The sequence below is a fragment of the Loxodonta africana genome, chromosome 1 (genome assembly GCF_030014295.1).
Source record: "Loxodonta africana isolate mLoxAfr1 chromosome 1, mLoxAfr1.hap2, whole genome shotgun sequence".
NCBI classification, from domain to species: domain Eukaryota; kingdom Metazoa; phylum Chordata; class Mammalia; order Proboscidea; family Elephantidae; genus Loxodonta; species Loxodonta africana.
The window spans coordinates 139777854-139796004 of record NC_087342.1 but is presented as its reverse complement, the minus strand read 5'-3'; positions in this window follow the sequence as shown (position 1 = coordinate 139796004).

Here is an 18151-nt window from a genome sequence, read left to right as displayed (position 1 = left end):
TGAATAATCAGTGCTTCACTGTCCCCCGGAAATAACTTTGGCCACATTGTTAATTGAAGATCAAAGTACTCTTTCAATGCAAATACCCTGAGGAACACATCACACCTCAAATCTCTCACCGAATCCTAGCACAGTGTTGTAGATAAAATAAACCCAAAAACCACTGCCGTGGAGTCGATTCTAACTCATAGTGGCCATATAGGACAGAATAGAACTGCCCCATAGTGTTTCCAAGACTGTAATCTTTATGGAAGCAGGCTGCCACATTTTTCTTCTGTGGAGCAGCTGAAGGATTTGAACCGCCGACGTTTAGGTTAGTAGCTGCGTGCTTAATCACTGCACCAGCAGGGCTCCCTTTGTCGTATACAGTGCTCTATAAATGTGTGTTGTATCCTTGAAGACCTTGTCCTGGAGGCTGGGTGTACAGAGGACTGGTACTAAGTATTAGTATTAGTTATACCATTGTTTGCTTGTGCTATCTTGTTTAGTGTCTCTATTCTGATCTAGGGTAACACATAAATGGCTTTGAGAAGAGTAAAGTGCTATATGTCTTATGTTGAGCTGTTCTAGTTTGTGAATATGGCCTTTCATTCTTTTTGTTTCTGCATCGGCTAAATGACACGATTGGATCAGAACTCATATTAACCTCTCCCTCAACTTTTAGAGCAATTTCCAGTTCTAACTACAACTATTGGTCTTTTTCCTAGTTCATCTGACCTTGTTTCTCCTTCCTTTTTATTGTTCGTTGCAGTGATTACCGAGGCACACAAGGGTTTTATGTTTTGTTTATCTATATTCTCAAAAACAATTTGGTATTTCTTCAACTCTATACTGATTTTAGTTGCAGCAGGTAAAAACAAACAACAGCAACAACAACACCAAAAAATTTCAAATTTTTTTTCCCTATTTCAGAGAGATGTATGACAGTACATATAGACATTATTTGTTGAAGTCATTGATATGTAACGAAAAGGCCATACGTGTTAATTAAATGAAATTTATATTATTTACAAATATTTTAAAAAACAATTACCACATCAGTAGCTCCCAAAGAGTTAGAAGCTCACTCCCAGGGAAATGATGATCAAGTTCTAGTAAAAGGAAAAAAAAAAAAAAATCTAAGCATTTTATATGCTACCTAAGGTGGGGGGTGGGGGGAAATCACCAATGAATGAAAAAGAGAGGTATTGCTACAGCTGTTAAGATAATTTTATTTTTGACTTCTCTTAGTAATGAAGACATATATTTTTGGTTTGAAAAACATGTATTGATTTGTTTTCCCTTTCGTATGACTTACTAAAAGTTGCAGAAAGTGCCTTATTTTTGTGTGAGTAAAATGTGTTTTAAACATGAAGTTGACAACTCTTAACAAGGTGAATGGATTTGTGAGCTTCTCTTTGAATAGTGTATTCCAAGAATACTAAGTCCCGACTCCCTGGGTGAGATAAGTTGTCTTCTGACAGTGTGGTTTTCTGGCAATATTTTTGGGTAAATGTTGAAATTTTTGATTCACTGAAATTCCAAGTGTTTCAGTTATTTTGATCTTTGCGAAACTTCTCTACCCAACAGTATTTCTTTTTGTGCAAATATGAAAAGAATTTGGGGCCTTGAGAGAATTGTCTTGCACAATATGGCTTCCAAGGCAATGGCATATCACACCTCAAGAAAAGCCTAGGCATTTTCTGTGTGAAATGATTCATATTTTGAGAAGGATTGCCATCAATTCCACCTTGGAAAAATGTCTTCTCTGCAGGGAATGAAATACTTGTACATTGGGTTTTGAGTTGAGAGACACCTTACTAGAAAAAAAAAAAAAAGAATAGAAAAATCAGACTCCAAGGCAGAGCTTGGATCACGTGTAATGGGCTGTACAGTGGTGCCCCCTGCTGTTCGTTAAGAACTCCTGGAAAATTTTTCTGAACAGACCTTTTGGTTTTGATGATCCAAGTAGAAATATGAGTAGGCAGAGGGGGACATTCCTTCTTTCATTCCTCTTCCCCTGGATTATTTATTCTGCTGTTTTTTGAGTGTTATCTGTTTTGTTTCTGCTTTTTTCTAAGGCATACAGACAGGTATTGCAGAAAGAATTTGGGGTGTACACCAAAGAGACCCATGTTTGAATTTTTGGCTTTGTCATTTGTCTGCAGTGTCAACTCATTGATTTTTAGTTTCCTTATCTGTAAAACGTAAAGAATGAAAATGCTTTCCTTATAGGGCTGGTGCTGGACTGAATAAGGTATTAAATATAAAGACTTTAGCACTTTAGAGGCACACAAAAGATATATGATACAAGGAGCAGCTGGTGGATTCGAACCGCCGACTTTTTGGTTAGCAGCCAAGCTCTTAACCACTGTGCCACAGGGCTTCATACAATACATAAAAAAATGCAAAAACAAACAAAGAACCTGTTGCTGTTGAGTCTATTCCGACTCATAGTGACCCTACAGGACAGAGTAGAACCGCCCCAAAACTTTCCAAGGAGCGCCTGGTAGATTTGAACTGCCGACCTTCTGGTTAGCAGCCACAGCTCTTAACCACTACACCACCAAGGTTTCCATACAATATGTATTAACTGGTTCATCATTCTCCCTTCCTTAATCCTTCCCTGGTTCTGGGTGGAAGGAAAACAGATTAACGTTTTAAACCATAAATTCAGCCTGTGAGTGAGCCATCAAGGTTGTATTTCTCTTTCCTTTGCCTGAAGTTCTATATGTCAGTTTCTCTCCCATTATCACCACATAACCCAAAAAGAACCCAAACCAAATCCCCTCAAGTCGATTCTGACTCATAGCAACCCCACAGGGTTTCTAAGGCTGTAAATCTTTACAGAAGCAGACTGCCACATCGTTCTCTGGTGGAGCTTCTGGCGGTTTCGAATCTCCAACATTTGGTTAGCAGTTGAGCACTTAACCACTGTAGGGATAAGCTAAATTCTACGCATTCTTGAGACCACCTGTTTAAATACCTCTTCTTTGGAAAAGGTTTTCCTGTTTTGTTTGACCCATCTAGGTGATGTCTATACTTCTTTGCTCATCACAATTGTAATTAATTTTTTCAATTATTTCTTTGTGCACTATAAACTCAATGGGGATAGGAACCTATCTTTCTAATTGACCAGTGTATCAGCAAGGCTTAGTACATTGTGAGCTGATGATAAATTCTTGTTGATTCAGTGGTATTGAAAAAGGACAATGTTCAGGGCCTCTTTTTTATTTGCCCACGAAGAGGCTGCAGGGGGAAGTCCTGATAGCTTAGGAATCTGCTTTCTACTAGCACCCCTTGACCTCTCACCTCACCCCCTTTACTAACTGGATAAACTTCTCTTTTTATCATCTAGGGTAGGTAGGTGGGCTTTCAAACCCCCTCTCTTAGTGGTTGCTGTTGTGTGCCATCAAGTTGATTCCAACTCACAGTGACCCTATAGGACAAAGTAGAACTTTCCCATAGGGTTTTTTAGGCTATAATCTTTATGGGACCAAATAAACAGGTCTTTTCTCTCCCGAGCCGCTGATGCGTTTGAACCACCAACCTTTTGATTAGCAGCTGGTTACTTAACCACCAGGGCACCTTTCTTCTGGGGGTAGGAAACTGATAATAGACTAATTCAAGGACAGTTTCCTACTCCTCTCCTAGGGACAGAAGATTTATATATATATATATATATATATATATATATATATATATATATATATATATATATATATATATATATATATATACTTTCCCCAGCTTTACTACATCTTCACTTGTGCCTGGGAGTGACCATTTGCGCTGTCCTTCCCCTACCAGGTTAAGGCTTTTGTTCTATAGAAGAAAAATTTCAGGTGGGGTTTATACCTTTTCTGTAGCTGTGAATGTTGTCCTTCTCCAAGCCCACAACACCATGAAATGGTTTCTTTTGTATCCCACCACATCCATATTCTTGTGAGCCCCTGGTAAAGGTCTATGTGGAAGAGCCTGCAAGTGTGAAGGCCCCTGGTGTCTGTGGCTTCCAGGGGGGTCATATACTCTAACATTAGCCCATGCTTGGTCTTCATCAAATTATTTTTTAAAAATTAGATAAATTCATCTTACCCACTTTTATGGCACCTGGTGTCCCTTCCAACCATATTCTGCCACATTGTCCCAGTGCATGTGTCCGATCCACTTGAGGACATGTGTTTTTCCTTAGATTTCAAACTACTTGGTTGCTCTGAGATGTCAGTTCTCTGAAGGGTTAAATAATAGTTATGAGTTAATCTCTAAAGCGTATAGGAAAATGCAATACTTCTACAACAAAAAGACCAATAATCAAATTTAAAAAATGAGCAAAGGAAATGAACAGACTATTTCACCAAAGAAGACATTCAAGTGGATAACAGACACATGAAGAAATGCTCGTGATCACTGTCTTTTAGAGAAACATAAATCAAAATCACAATGAGATACCATCCCACCCCAACATCACTGGAAAGAATAAAAAAAAAAACAGAAAATAATAAATGCTGGAGAGGCTGTGGGGAGATTGAAACTCTTATGCACTGCTGGTGGGAATGCAAAATGGTACAATCATTTTGGAAAACGACATGACACTCCCTTAAAAAGCTAGAAATAGGAATACCATATGATCCAGCAATCCCACTCCTAGGAATATATCCTAGAAAAAAAAGAACCATCACACGAATAGACATATGCACACCCATTTCATTGCAGGATGGTTTACAATAACAAAAAGGTGGAAACAACCTAGATGCCCATCAACAGATAAATGGATAAATAAACTATGGTACATACACACAATAGGGTACTATGTAATGATGGAGAACAATGATGAATCTGCAAGCATCTAACAACATGAATGAATCTGGAGGGCATTATGCTGAGTGAAATAAGTCAATCACGAAAGGACAAATATTGTATCAGACCACTACTATAAAAATTGATGAAAAGGTTGACACACAAAAAACAAACAATCTTTGATGGTTAAAAGGGAAGAGAGGAGTGGGAAAGAAAAAACATGAAATTGGAAAGTAGTAACTTTGGTGAAGGATAAGAAAGCACGCAATACTGGGGAAAGTCAGTACAACTTGTCCCAGGCAAGGTCATGGAATTTCCGTGTTGTTGTTTGGTGCTGTTGAGTTGGTTCCCACTCACAGTGACCCTATGCACAACAGAAGGAAACACTGCCCGGTCCTGTGCCTTCCTCACTATTGTTGCTAGGCTTGAGCCCATTGTTGCAGTCACTGTGTCAGTCCATTTGTTGAGGGTCTTCCTCTTTTTCGCTGATCCTCTGCTTAACCAAGCACGATGTCCTTCTCCAAGGACTGATCCCTCCTGATAACATGTCCAAAGTATGTGAGACATAATCTCGCCATCCTTGCTTCTAAGTAGCATTCTGGTTGTACTTCTTCCAAGACAGATTTGTTTGTTCTTTTGGCAGTCCATGGTATATTCAATATTCTTTGCCAACATCACAATTCAAAGGCATCAATTCTTCTTCAGTCTTCTCTATTCATTTTTCAACTTTCACAGGCATGTTAGGCAATTGAAAACACCATGGCTTGGGTCAGGTGCACCCTTAGTCCTCAAAGTGACATCTTTGCTTTGTAACACTTTGAAGAGGTCTTTTGCAGCAGACTTGCCCAAAGCAATATGTTGTTTGATTTCTTGACTGCTGCTTCCATTGGTGTTAATTGTGGTTCCAAGTAAAATGAAATCCTTGACAACTTCAATCTTTTCTCCCTGTAACTTAAGTTGCTTATTGGTCCAGTTGTGAGGATTTTTGTTTTCTTTTTGTTGAGGTGTAATCCATGCTGAAGGCTGTTATCTTTGATCTTCATCAGTAAGTGCTTCAAGTCCTCTTCACTTTCAGCAAGCAAGGTTGTGTCATCTACATATTGCAGGTTATTAATAAGTCTTCCTCCAATACTGCTGCCTTGTTCTTTATATAGTCCGGCTTCTCAGATTATTTGCTCAGCATACAAATTGAATAGGTACGGTGAAAGGATACAACTCTGACACACACCTTTTTTTGCCTTTAAACAATACGGTATCCCCTTGTTCTGTTCAAACAACTGCCTCTTGATCCATGTACAGATTCCTCATGAGCACAATTAAGTGTTCTGGAATTTCCATTCTCCACAATGTTATCCATACATAATTTTCTGTGATCCACATAGTCAAATTCCTTTGCACAGTCAATAAAACACAGATAAACATCTTTCTTGTATTCTCTGCTTTCAGCCAAGATCCATCTGACATCAGCAGTGATATCACTGTTTCCACGCCCTCTCCTAAATCTGGCTTGAATTTCTGGCAGTTCCCTATCAATATACTGCTGCAGTCGCTTTTGAACAATCTTCAGCAAAACTTGGTTAGCATGTGATATTTAGATAATATCATATAGATACATAATTTCTGCATTCAGTTGGATCACTTTTCTTGGGAATAGGCATAAATATGATTCTCTTCCAGTCAGTTGGCCAGGTAGCTGTCTTCCAATTTTTTTTGGCATAGACGAGTAAGCACTTCCAGCGCTGCATCCACTTGTTGAAACATCTCAACTGGTATTCTGTCAATTCCCGGAGCCTTGTTTTTTGCCAATGCCTTCAGCGCAGTTGGACTTCTTCCTTCAGTACCATCAGTTCCTGATCATATTTTACCTCCTGAAATGGTTGAACATCATCCAATTCTTTTTGGTATAGTGACTGTGTGTATTCCTTCCATTTCTTCTTCTTCTTTTTATAATATTTATTGTGCTTTAAGTGAAAGTTTACAAATCAAGTCAGTCTCTCACATAAAAACTTATATACACCTTGCTACATACTCCCAATTACTCTCCTCCTAATGAGGCAGCCCGCTCTCTCCCTCCACTCTCTTCGTGTCCATTTCGCCAGCTTCTAACCTCCTCTAACTCTCATCTCCCCTCCAGGCAGGAGATGCCAACATAGTTTCAAGTGTCCCCCTGATCCAAGAAGCTCACTCCTCACCAGCATCTCTCTCCAACCCATTGTCCAGTCCAATCCATGTCTGAAGAGTTGGCTTCGGGAATGCTTCCTGTCCTGGGGCAGCAGAAGGTCTGGGGGCCATGACCACCGGGGTCCTTCCAGTCTCAGTCAGACCATTAAGTCTGGTCTTTTTATGAGAATTTGGGGTCTGCATCCCACTGCTCTCCTGCTGCCTCAGGGGTTCTCTGTTGTGTTCCCCGTCAGGGCAGACATTGGTTGTAGCTGGGCACCATCTAGTTCTTCTGGTCTCAGGATGATGTAGTCTCTGGTTCATGTGGCCCTTTCTGTCTCTTGGGCTCGTAATCACCTTGTGTCCTTGGTGTTCTTCATTCTCCTTTGCTCCAGGTGGATTGAGACCAATCGATGCATCTTAGATGGCTGCTTGCTAGTGTTTAAGACCCCAGAAGCCACTCTTCGAAGTGGAATACAGAATGTTTTCTTAATAGATTTTATTATGCCAATTGACTTAGATGTCCCTGAAATCATGGTCCCCAAAGCCCTGCCCCTGCTATGCTGGCCTTTGAAGAATTCAGTTTATTCAGGAAACTTCTTTGCTTTTGGTTTAGTCCAGTTGTGCTGACCTCCCGTGCATTGTGTGTTGTCTTTCCCTTCACCTAAAAGTAGTTCTTATCTACCAACTAATTAGTGAATACCCCTCTCTCACCCTCCCACCCTCCCTCCTCTCCTAACCACAAAAGAATGTTTTCTTCTCAGTTTAAACTATTTCTCAAGTTCTTATGATAGTGGTCTTATACAATATTTGTGCTTTTGCAACTGCCTAATTTCACTCAGCATAATGCCTTCCAGGTTCCTCCATGTTATGAAATGTTTCACAGATTCATCACGGTTGTTTATTGATGAGTAGTATTCCATTGTGTGAATATACCATAATTTATTTATCCATTCATCTGTTGATGGGCATCTTGGTTGCTCCCATCTTTTTGCTATTGTAAACAGTGCTGCAATAAACATGGTTGTGCATATATCTGTTCATGTAAAGGCTCTTATTTCTCTAGGATAAATTCCGAGGAGTGGGATTACTGGATCGTATGGTAGTTCTATTTCTAGCTTTTTAAGGAAGTGCCAAATCGATTTCCCACCAGCAGCGTAGAAGTGTTCTAATCTCTCCACAGCCTCTCCAACATTTATTATTTTGTGTTTTTTGGATTAATGCCAGCCCTGTTGGAGTGAGATGAAATCTCTTTGTAGTTTTGATCTGCATTTCTCTAATGGCCAATGATCATGAACATTTCCTCATGTATCTGTTAGCTATCTGAATGTCTTCTTTAGTGAAGTGTCTATTCATATCTTTTGCACATTTTTTAATAAGGTTATTTGTCTTTTTGTAGTTGAGTTTTTGCAGTATTATGTAGATTTTAGAGATCAGGCGCTAATTGGAAATGTCATAGCTAAAATTTTTTTCCCAGTCTGTAGGTAGTCTTTTTACTCTTCTGGTGAAGCCTTTGGATGAGCATAGGTGTTTGATTTTTAGGAGCTCCCAGTTATCTAGTTTTTCTTCTGCATTCTTAATAATGTTATGTACACTGTTTATGCCATGTATTAGGGCTCCTAACGTTGTCCCTATTTTTTCTTCCGTGATCTTTATCGTTTTAGATTTTATATTTAGGTCTTTGATCCATTTTGAGCTCATTTTTGTGCATGGAGTGAGGTATGGTCTTGTTTCATTTTTTTGCAGATGGTTATCCAGTTATGCCAGCACCATTTTGTTAAAAAGACTGTCTTTTCCCCATTTAACTGTTTTGGGGCCTGTGTCAAATATCAACTGTTCAAATGAGGATGGATTTATGTCTGGATTCTTAATTCTGTTCCATTGGTCTATATATCTGTTGTTGTACCAGTACCAGGCTGTTTTAACTACTGTGGCGGTATAACAGGTTCTAAAATCAGGTAAAGTAAGGCCTCCCACTTTGTTCTTTTTCAGTAAGGCCTTATATATCCAGGGCCTCTTTCCCTTCCATATGAAGTTGGTGATTTGTTTCTCCAACTCATTAAAGAATGTTGTTGGGATTTGGATTGGAATTGCATTAAATGTATAGATCACTCTTGGTGGAATAGACATTTTTATAATGTTAAGTCTTCCTATCCATGAGCAAGGTACGTTTTTCCACTTATGTAAGTCTCTTTTGGTTTCTTGTAGAAGTGTACTGTAGTTTTCTTGTATAAGTCTTTTACATCTCTGGTAAGATTTATTCCTAAGTATTTTATCTTCTTGGGGGCTACTGTAAATGGCATTGATTTGGTGATTCCCTCTTTAATGTTCTTTTTGTTGGTGTAGAGGAATCCAACTGATTTTTGTATGTTTATCTTGTATCTCGATACTCTGCTGAACTCTTAAATTTGATTCTTGCGTTTTCCATCTGGCGAGGTCCATGTGTATGGTCACCATTTATGCTGGTGAAAAAGGTATTTGCAGTGAAGAAGTGTGGCTCTTGCAAAATTCTATCATGTGATCTCCACCATTGTTTCTATCACCAAAGCCATATTTTTCAACTACCGACTCTTTTTGTTTCCAACTTTTACATTCCAATCACCAGTAATTATCAGTGTATCCTCATTGCATATTTGATCAATTTCAGACTGCAGAAGTTGGTAAAAATCTTTAATTTTTTCATCTTTGGCCTTAGTGGCCGGTGCATAAATTTGAATAAAAGTCATATTAACTGGTCTTCATTGTATGTTATGGATATCATTCTATCACTGACAGTGTTGTACTTCAGGATAGATCTTGAAATGTTCTTTTTGATGATGAATGCAATGCCATTCCTCTTCAAGTTATGATTTCTGGCATAGGAGACCATATGACTGCCTGATTCAAAATGGCTAATACCAGTCCATTTCAGCTCACTAATGCCTAGAATATCTTTCTTCATGTGTTCCGTTTCATTTTTGATGATTTCTAATTTTCCTACATTCATACTTCATACATTCCAGGTTGCAATTATTAATGGATGTTTGCAGCTGTTTCTTGTCATTTTGGGTCATGTCACATCAGCAAATGAAGGTCCCAAAAGCTTGACTGCATAACGCAATTAAGGTCAACTCTACTTTGAGGAGACAGCTCTTTCCCAGTCAAATTTTGAGTGCCTTCAAACCTGAAGGCCTCATCTTCTGGCACTATATATGACAATGTTCAGCAATTTATAAGGTTTTCATTGGCGAATTCTCTTCAGAAGTAGACTGCCGAGTCCTTCTTTCTGATCTTAGTCTGGAAGCTCAGCTGAAACCTGTCCACCATGAATGACCCTGCTAGTATTTGAATACCAATGATATAGCTTCCAGCATCACAGCAACACACAAGCCCCCACAGTATGGGAAACAGACACACACATGTGTGAGAAGTTCCACAAACACATTCAAACTCCCTGAGGGATCAGATTACTGGGCTGAGGGCTGTGGGTACCATGGTCTCAGAGAACATCTAGCTCAGTTGGCATAACATAGTTTATAAAGAAAATGTTCTACATTCTACTTTGGTGAGTAGTGTCTGGGGTCTTAAAAGCTTGTGAGTGGCCATCTAAGATACTCCACTGGTCTCACCCAGTCTGGAGCAAGGTTGAAAGAAGAAAACCAAAGATACAAGGGAAAGATTAGTCCAAAGGATTAATGGACCGCAACCACCACAGCCTCCACCAGACTGAGTCCAGCACAACTAGATGATGCCAGCTATCACCAATGACGACTCTGACCAGGATCACAATAGAGGGTCCTGGACAGAGCTGAAGAAAAATGTAGAACAAAATTGTAACTCACAAAAAAGACCAGGCTTACTGGCCTGACAGAAACTGGAGAAACCCCAAGGGTATGGCCCCCAGGCACACTTTTAGCTCAGTAATGAACTCACACCTGAGATTCACCCTTCAGCCAAAGATTAGACAGGCCTATAAAAGAAAATGACATCAAAAGGGCACACCAGCCCAGGGGCAGGACTATAAGGCAGGAAGAGGACAGGAAATCTGGCAATAGGGAACCCAAGGTCGAGAAGGGGAGAGTGTTGGCATGTCATGGGGTTGGCAACCAATGTCACAAAACAATATATATACTACTTGTTTAACGAGAAGCTAGTTTGTTCTGTAAACCATCTAAAGTACAATTAAAAAAAAGAATAGTTGTGACTTTATCATTTATCTAGCATTTTGTTCTTCTTAGGGTGAGAGCAATGCTGTTTCCCACTTTTCATATCCTAAGTACAAGTGGAACTTCTGGTTGTTTCTTAAATTATTATTATGTAGTTACTTTAGAGTAGGCTATTTTAGATGCAGATTATTAGCCAAAAATTCTAGTACAAGACATTTACTAAGTGCTGGAAAAAGAAACAATTAAGGATTCGGGGGAAGCAGGAAATGGAAGGGGAAGAATCTCAGCAAGGATACAAATTCTGTGACATCCCAGACTGCTTGATCAATTATATATACTTTAGAGTTTATTCTGCCTTGAAGCAAAGGAGCTGAGTTTTGTACTCCAATCATAGTTGGACATTAGCTACAGGCATTCCTGAGGAGTAGAACGTGGATCACCAGGCACTTCTGATTCTCTTAAAGGTTAGTTTGCTCCAAGGCCCAAAGGCAAGCCGCTGAAGATAGCGGGTGTGAGTCATTATCAGTAAAGGGTGCTGAGAAGTGAGAGGTGTGCTACAGTGGATAAGAGTGTTTGTTAAAATAATGCACTGTTTACTGATGCGAATCATTTCTCATATTATATTTTATTAGCTTTTGTTTTGATTATCTACTGATGTTATAACATTTTATTTTTGTCTTTTATTTTCAAACTTTCTCTATGCTTGTGTATTTCATGAGTAGCAAATACTTGATGCTGATTATTTCCTCCAATCTCATAATCTCTATCACATAGTAGGCAAATTTAGAATGTTTACATTAAATGTGATAGTTGATATATTTTTACTTAATTCCACTATCTGAATTTAATGTTCTGTATATTATCTTTTTTTGTCTTTATTTCTCTCCTTTTCTGTGTTTGATTGGCCATTATAAGTTCTGTTTTGATTTTTAGTAGATATTTTTAATTATTTGAATATATGTTGTTGTTAGTTGCCATGGGGTTGATTCAGACTCATGGTGATCCCATGTTTGCAGAATAGAACTTTTCCATAGGATTCTCAAGGCTGTGACTTTTCCAAAGCAGATCACCAGGCCTGTCTTCTAAGGCACCTCTGAGTGAGTTCAAATCGCGAAACTTTTGTCTAGTAAAGTGAGTGCTTAATCATTTGAGCCACCAAAGGACTCTTTATTTATTTTTTATATAAAGATTTAGATTTTCAATAGTTCCATCCTCTTCACAAACACAGGAGCCGAAATTATTCATTTAACCGATATTTATTGAACCTCAACTACGTTCTAGGCAAAAAGTCTTGCAGTCCTTCAGTAAACAAAATCAGTGCTACTCTGTCATCATGAACTTTATATTCTAAAGCAAATATCATGTTTAGTTATTTTGTTTTTACTCATTAGTTAATTAACTTCAGTAATGCTCTGTGCCCACCATTGCTTCTTATAGACTATGCCTTTCCTCTGGATTAACTTTACATAAAAGTTTAACACATCCTTTACTTGTTAAATTGTTGAGATTCTGTGAATGGTAAACTCTTAATATTTGTGTACTGGAAAACTTTCTTGATTTTGCTTGCACTCTTGTATTAATTTCCTAGGGCTTGTAAAACAAAATTCCCCAGACTATGTAACTTAAAACAGCAGAGATTTGTTTCCTCACTGTTCTGGAGGCTAGAGATTCTATTTCAGGGTATAGGCAGAGGCATGCTCTCTCCAAAGTTTCTAGGAGAAGATCCTTTCTTGTCTCTCCCAGCTTCTGGTAGCCCCAGGTGTTCCTTGGCTGTAACAACATAACTCTAGTGTCTGCCTCCATGGTCACCCGCACTTTTCCTTTGTGTCTCTCTCTGTGTCTCTTTTCTTCTTATAATGATACCAGTCATAAAGAGATTAGAGCACTACCTAAAGACCTCACCAGAACTAATTATATCTGCTGTGACCGTATTTCCAAATAAGGTCACATTCTGTTACATGTACTGGGAGTTAAGATTTAGATATATCTTTTTGGTGGGCATGATCCTATCCATGAAAACTCTTGAAAGACAGTTTATTTGGATAGAAAAACCAAGACTGAATTATTTTCCCTCAACACTTTGAAGATAATTTTCACACCTGTCATCACAATGAGGAGTTGGTTGTTGATTTGCTATTCTTCTGCAAGTAATGTGTTTTTTCTTTCTGACTCCTTTAAATGTATTCTCTTTACTCTTTATGTGGTATAGTCTCATTACCATATGCTCAATATTTGGGTTTATTTATCTGCCTTGGTGTTCAGAGTGTCTTCTCCAATTCTAAGAAGTTCTCAAAAGTTATTTCTTTGGATTTTTCTACTCTGCCATTTTCTCTATTCTTTTCTTCTAGAACCCCTATTAGTAATATTGGAAGCCTCTATCAAAGCTGTTTTTTTATGCAGGCCTCTTACATTTTTCATGTTGAAAAAATATTTATCTCTTTGTGTCTTGTTTTGAGTGAAGGTCCCTTGTTATGTTTTAACTTTATGTCATATAAAACATCAACTTAAAATGGATCATAAATTTAAATATAAACTATAAAATGTCTAGAGGAAAACATAGGAGAAAAATTTTTTTACCTTGAATTAGGCCAATATTTACTAGAAAGGATGCAAAATCACAAACTATAAAAGACAAAATTGATAAATTATATATTTTGAAAATTAAAAATTTCTATACTTTTGGAAAATTTGCTGCAAAAGACCTCTTCAAGGTGTTAAAAAAACAAAGATACCACTCTGGGGACTAAAGTGTGCCTGGCCCAAGCTATAGTATGTTCGATTGCCTCATATGCTTGTGAAAGCTGGACAATGAATAAGGAAGACCTAAGAAGAATTGACACATTTGAATTATGGTGTTGGTGAAGAATACTGGATATACCACGAACTGCCAAAAGAATGAACAAATCTGTCTTGGAAGAAGTACAGCCAGAATGCTCCTTAGAAGCAAGGATAGAGAGACTACATCTCATGTTATCAGGACAGACCAGTCCCTAAACAAAGACATCATGCTTGGTAAAGTGGAGAGCCAGTGAAAAAGAGGAAGACCCTCAATGAGATAGATTGACATAGTGGCTGTAACAACGGGCTCAAACATAGCAATGATTGTGAGGATGGTGCAGGACTGGGCAGTGTTTCATTCTGTTGTACATAGGGTTGCTATGAGTCAGAAGTGACTGGGCAGCACCCAACAGCAACAACAACATACTTTGAATAACACTCTTAAGGAATAAAAAAGACAAGAAAAACATGTATCTGATAAGGAACTTTAATCCTCTGTATACAGAGGCTGCAACAATGGGCTGAAGCATAACAACGATCATGAGGATCGCACAGGATCGGGCAGTGTTCTGTTCTGTTGTTCATAGCATTTCTACGAGTCAATACTGACTCCACATCACCTAGCAGCAACAATATATAGGGAACTCCTAGAAATCTGTAAGAAAACGAATCCAATTAAAATGCAGAAAAGCTTTGAATAAATACTTTATGAACAATATGAATCATCAATAATCACATGAAAAGATGTTCAAAATCATTAGGGAAATGGAAAATTAAATGAAAATACAAAGAAGACTACACATATACTAGAAAGAAAAAAATTAATAAAAGCTGATAGTATCAACTTTTGGCAAAGATCTGGAGCAACTGGAGCTCTTATACATAACTGAGGTAATTTATAAAAGTATTGTTGGTGAGAATGTAAAATTTCCAGCCACTTCAGAAAACTGTTTGGCAATTTCTTATGAATTAAACATAGATTTATCATGTGACCTAGAAATTCTTCCCCTCAATATCTACCCAGGAATAATGACAATCCATGCTCACACAACATCCTGTGTGTGACTGCTTATAGTAATTTTATTCAAAATTGCCAAATTCTGCAAACAACTCAAATGTCTATCTACTAATGAATGGATAAACAAATTGTAATATATCTACTGAAAGTAGTCCTAGAGGAACAAAATTGTAAGGATGAGTTTTCTAAATTGGTTCTCAAATCTGACTAGTCTTAAGAGCACTGATGACTCTCCCTCCAGTATTATAGAAGGCAATATTAATATGCAAAATATCACCACCAATAGGCCAAGTATTGGTGAGGCTCTGGGTGATCACATGTTTGATACTTTTCTATAATTTTGTTAGAATAAGTAGTATAAGGAAGCCGATTGCTTGGTCCTACTCTTGCTAGACAAAGTGGTGAAAGAAAGAGATGAGCTCAGGGATTCAGAGTCACAGGTCAAGCACCACATAGAAGACTTGAAAGTTGCTATTTGTGCTCTGCAAGATAGCTTTATTTCTTGTTGTAACAGAGCTGATATTGCTGAAAACCAAACTCAGAGTCTTACTGTAAGAGTGGCTGAATTACAACACCAACTGAATTCCCAACCTTGAATGTTGTCTGAAGTTAAAATGAGGGCATTGATTGGGAAGAAATGGGATCCTGAAACTTGGGATGGGGACATATGAGCAGCTAATCAGGAAGCTGGGGACACTGAGCCTCTAAATTCCGTTGAATCACTCCTGCCACATTGCCAGCTGAATTTGGAATGGGTTAGCCTCTGCAGCCTGTGATCCAGCAGCTTGCTGTCTTACCTGCTGATGTTGGATTCACCAGCCCGTACAGCTACTTTAGTCAGGAGAAGCCTCTAGCCTGATGCCTGACCCATGGACTTGGGACTTGCCAGCATCTGCAACTGTGTGAGCTATTTCCTTGAGATAAATCTCTCTCTCTCTCTATGTTTCTATGAATCTATCTATATACACTACACTGGTTATGCTTCTCTAGAGAACCTAGCCTAAGGTAAAAAAAAAAATTAGCAGTAAATAGGAACAAACTTCTGATACACACAATATGAACAAATTCCCAAAACAGTATGTATAATTTCATTTAGACAGTGTACTGGAAAAGTCAAAGCTATAGGGACTGAAATTAGATCCAAGGTTTCCAGAGTGGGAGGGGCTTGACTCCAAAGGGGCACAAGGGAAGTTTTTGGGATGGTGGAAAATTTCTCTATCTAGATCATGGCAGTAGTTATATGACAGTCTATATTTATCACAACTCATTGACTGCATACTTCAAAAGGGAAAATTTTTACTGTCTTAGATTAGACTTCAATAGACCTGACTTAATTTTCAAATCACATTTACACCAGGGGAACAAGATGTTGCAGTACAGTTAGCTGGTGTTCACTCTCTGTTCAACCATATGGGAGGATCTATGAGAACCCAAAAAAAGGATGGTTGCCTTTGAGGAGTTCACAATCCAGTGAATAAGAAGGTTAAAATACATGAAACAATATATTTATTTAAAAAAAATATGGGCGGATTCTTTATCCTAGCACTGTTCTAGATCCTGGGCTATATAAATTATGACGCATAATAACTGCCAGTGTTTGCTTGTTGTTGTTAGGAGCCATTGAGTCAGTTCTGACACAACACACATTTATGGAACATTATTCACAACAAAAGGAGCCCAGAGGCACAGTGGTTAAGTGCCCGGTGGCTAACTGAAAGGTCAGCTGTTCGAACCGACCAGCCACTGCATGGAAGAAAGATGCCGGACTCTGCTTCCGTAAAGGTTGCTGTTGTTGTTGTTCATGAGGTGAAGTAACACCATCCTCGCTTGTAAGGAGCATTCTGGGTGTATTTCTTCGTTTGTTCATTCTTCCAGCAGTCCATGGTATATTCAATGTTTTTTGCCAACATCATAGCTCAAATGCATCAATTCTTCTTAGGTCTTCCTTATTTATTGTCCAGCTTTTAAATGCATATAAGGCAGTTGAAAATACCATGACTTGAGCCAGGCACACCTTAGTCCTCAAAGTGACGTCTTTGCTTTTCAACCCTTTAAAGAGGTCTTTTGCGGCAGATTTGCTCAGTGCAATATGTTGTTTGATTTCTTGACTGCTGCTTCCATGGGCGTTGATTGTAGATCAATGCAAAGTGAAGTTCTTGACAACTTCAGTCTTCTCTCTGTTTATCATGATGTTGGTTATTGGTCTAGTTGTGAGGATTTTTGTTTTCTTTATGTTGAGGTGTAATCCATTCTGAAGGTTGTAGTTTTTGATCTTCACAAGTAAGTGCTTCCAGTTCTCTTCGCTTCCCACAAGCAAGATTGTGTCTATTGCAGGTTGTTAATAATGAGTCTTCCTCCTATCCTGATGCAGTGCTCTTCCTCATACAGTCCAGCCTTTTGGATTATTTGCTCTCATATAGATTGAATAAGTCTGGCGAAAGGGTACAACACTAATGCACACCTTTTGTGATTTAAACCAGGCACTAGCCCCTTATTCTGTTCGAATGGCTGCCTCTTGATCTATGCACAGGTTCCTCATGAGCACAATTAAGTGTTCTGAGATTCCCATTCTTCTCAATGTTATCCACACATTCCACACAGTCGAATGCCTTTGCATAGTCAACAAAACACAGATAATCATCTTTCTGGTACTCTGCTTTCAGCCAAGATCTATCTGACATCGACAATGATATCTTTCAGTTCACTTCCTTTTCTGAATATGGCAGTTCCCTGCTGATGTACTGCTGTCACTGCTTTTGAATTATCTTCAGCAAAATTTTACTTGCAGGTGCTATTACTGATATTGTTAGATAATTTCTGCAGCTGTGGGTGGGTGGGTTTTTGGTAGATCACCTTTCTTTGGAATGGGCACAAACAGATCTCTTCCAATCGGCTGGCCAGGTAGTTGTCTTCCAAATTTCTTGGCATAGATGAGTGAGTACCTCCCGAGCTGCATCTGTTTGTTAAAACATCTCAGTTGGTGTTCTGTCAATTCCTGGAGCCTTGATTTTTACAAATGCCTTCAGTGCTGCTTGGACGTTTTCCTTCAATACCACCGATTCTTGCTCATATGCTACCTCTTGAAACGGCTGAATGTCAACCAATTCTTTTTGGTACAGTGACTCTGTGTGTTCTTTCTATCTTCCTTTGATGTTTCCTGTGTCATTCAATATTTTGCCCTTAGAATCCTTCAATATTGCAAACTGAGACTTGAATTTTTTTTTCTTTAGTTCTTTCAGCTTGAAAAATGCCGAGTGTGTTCTTTCCTTTTTTT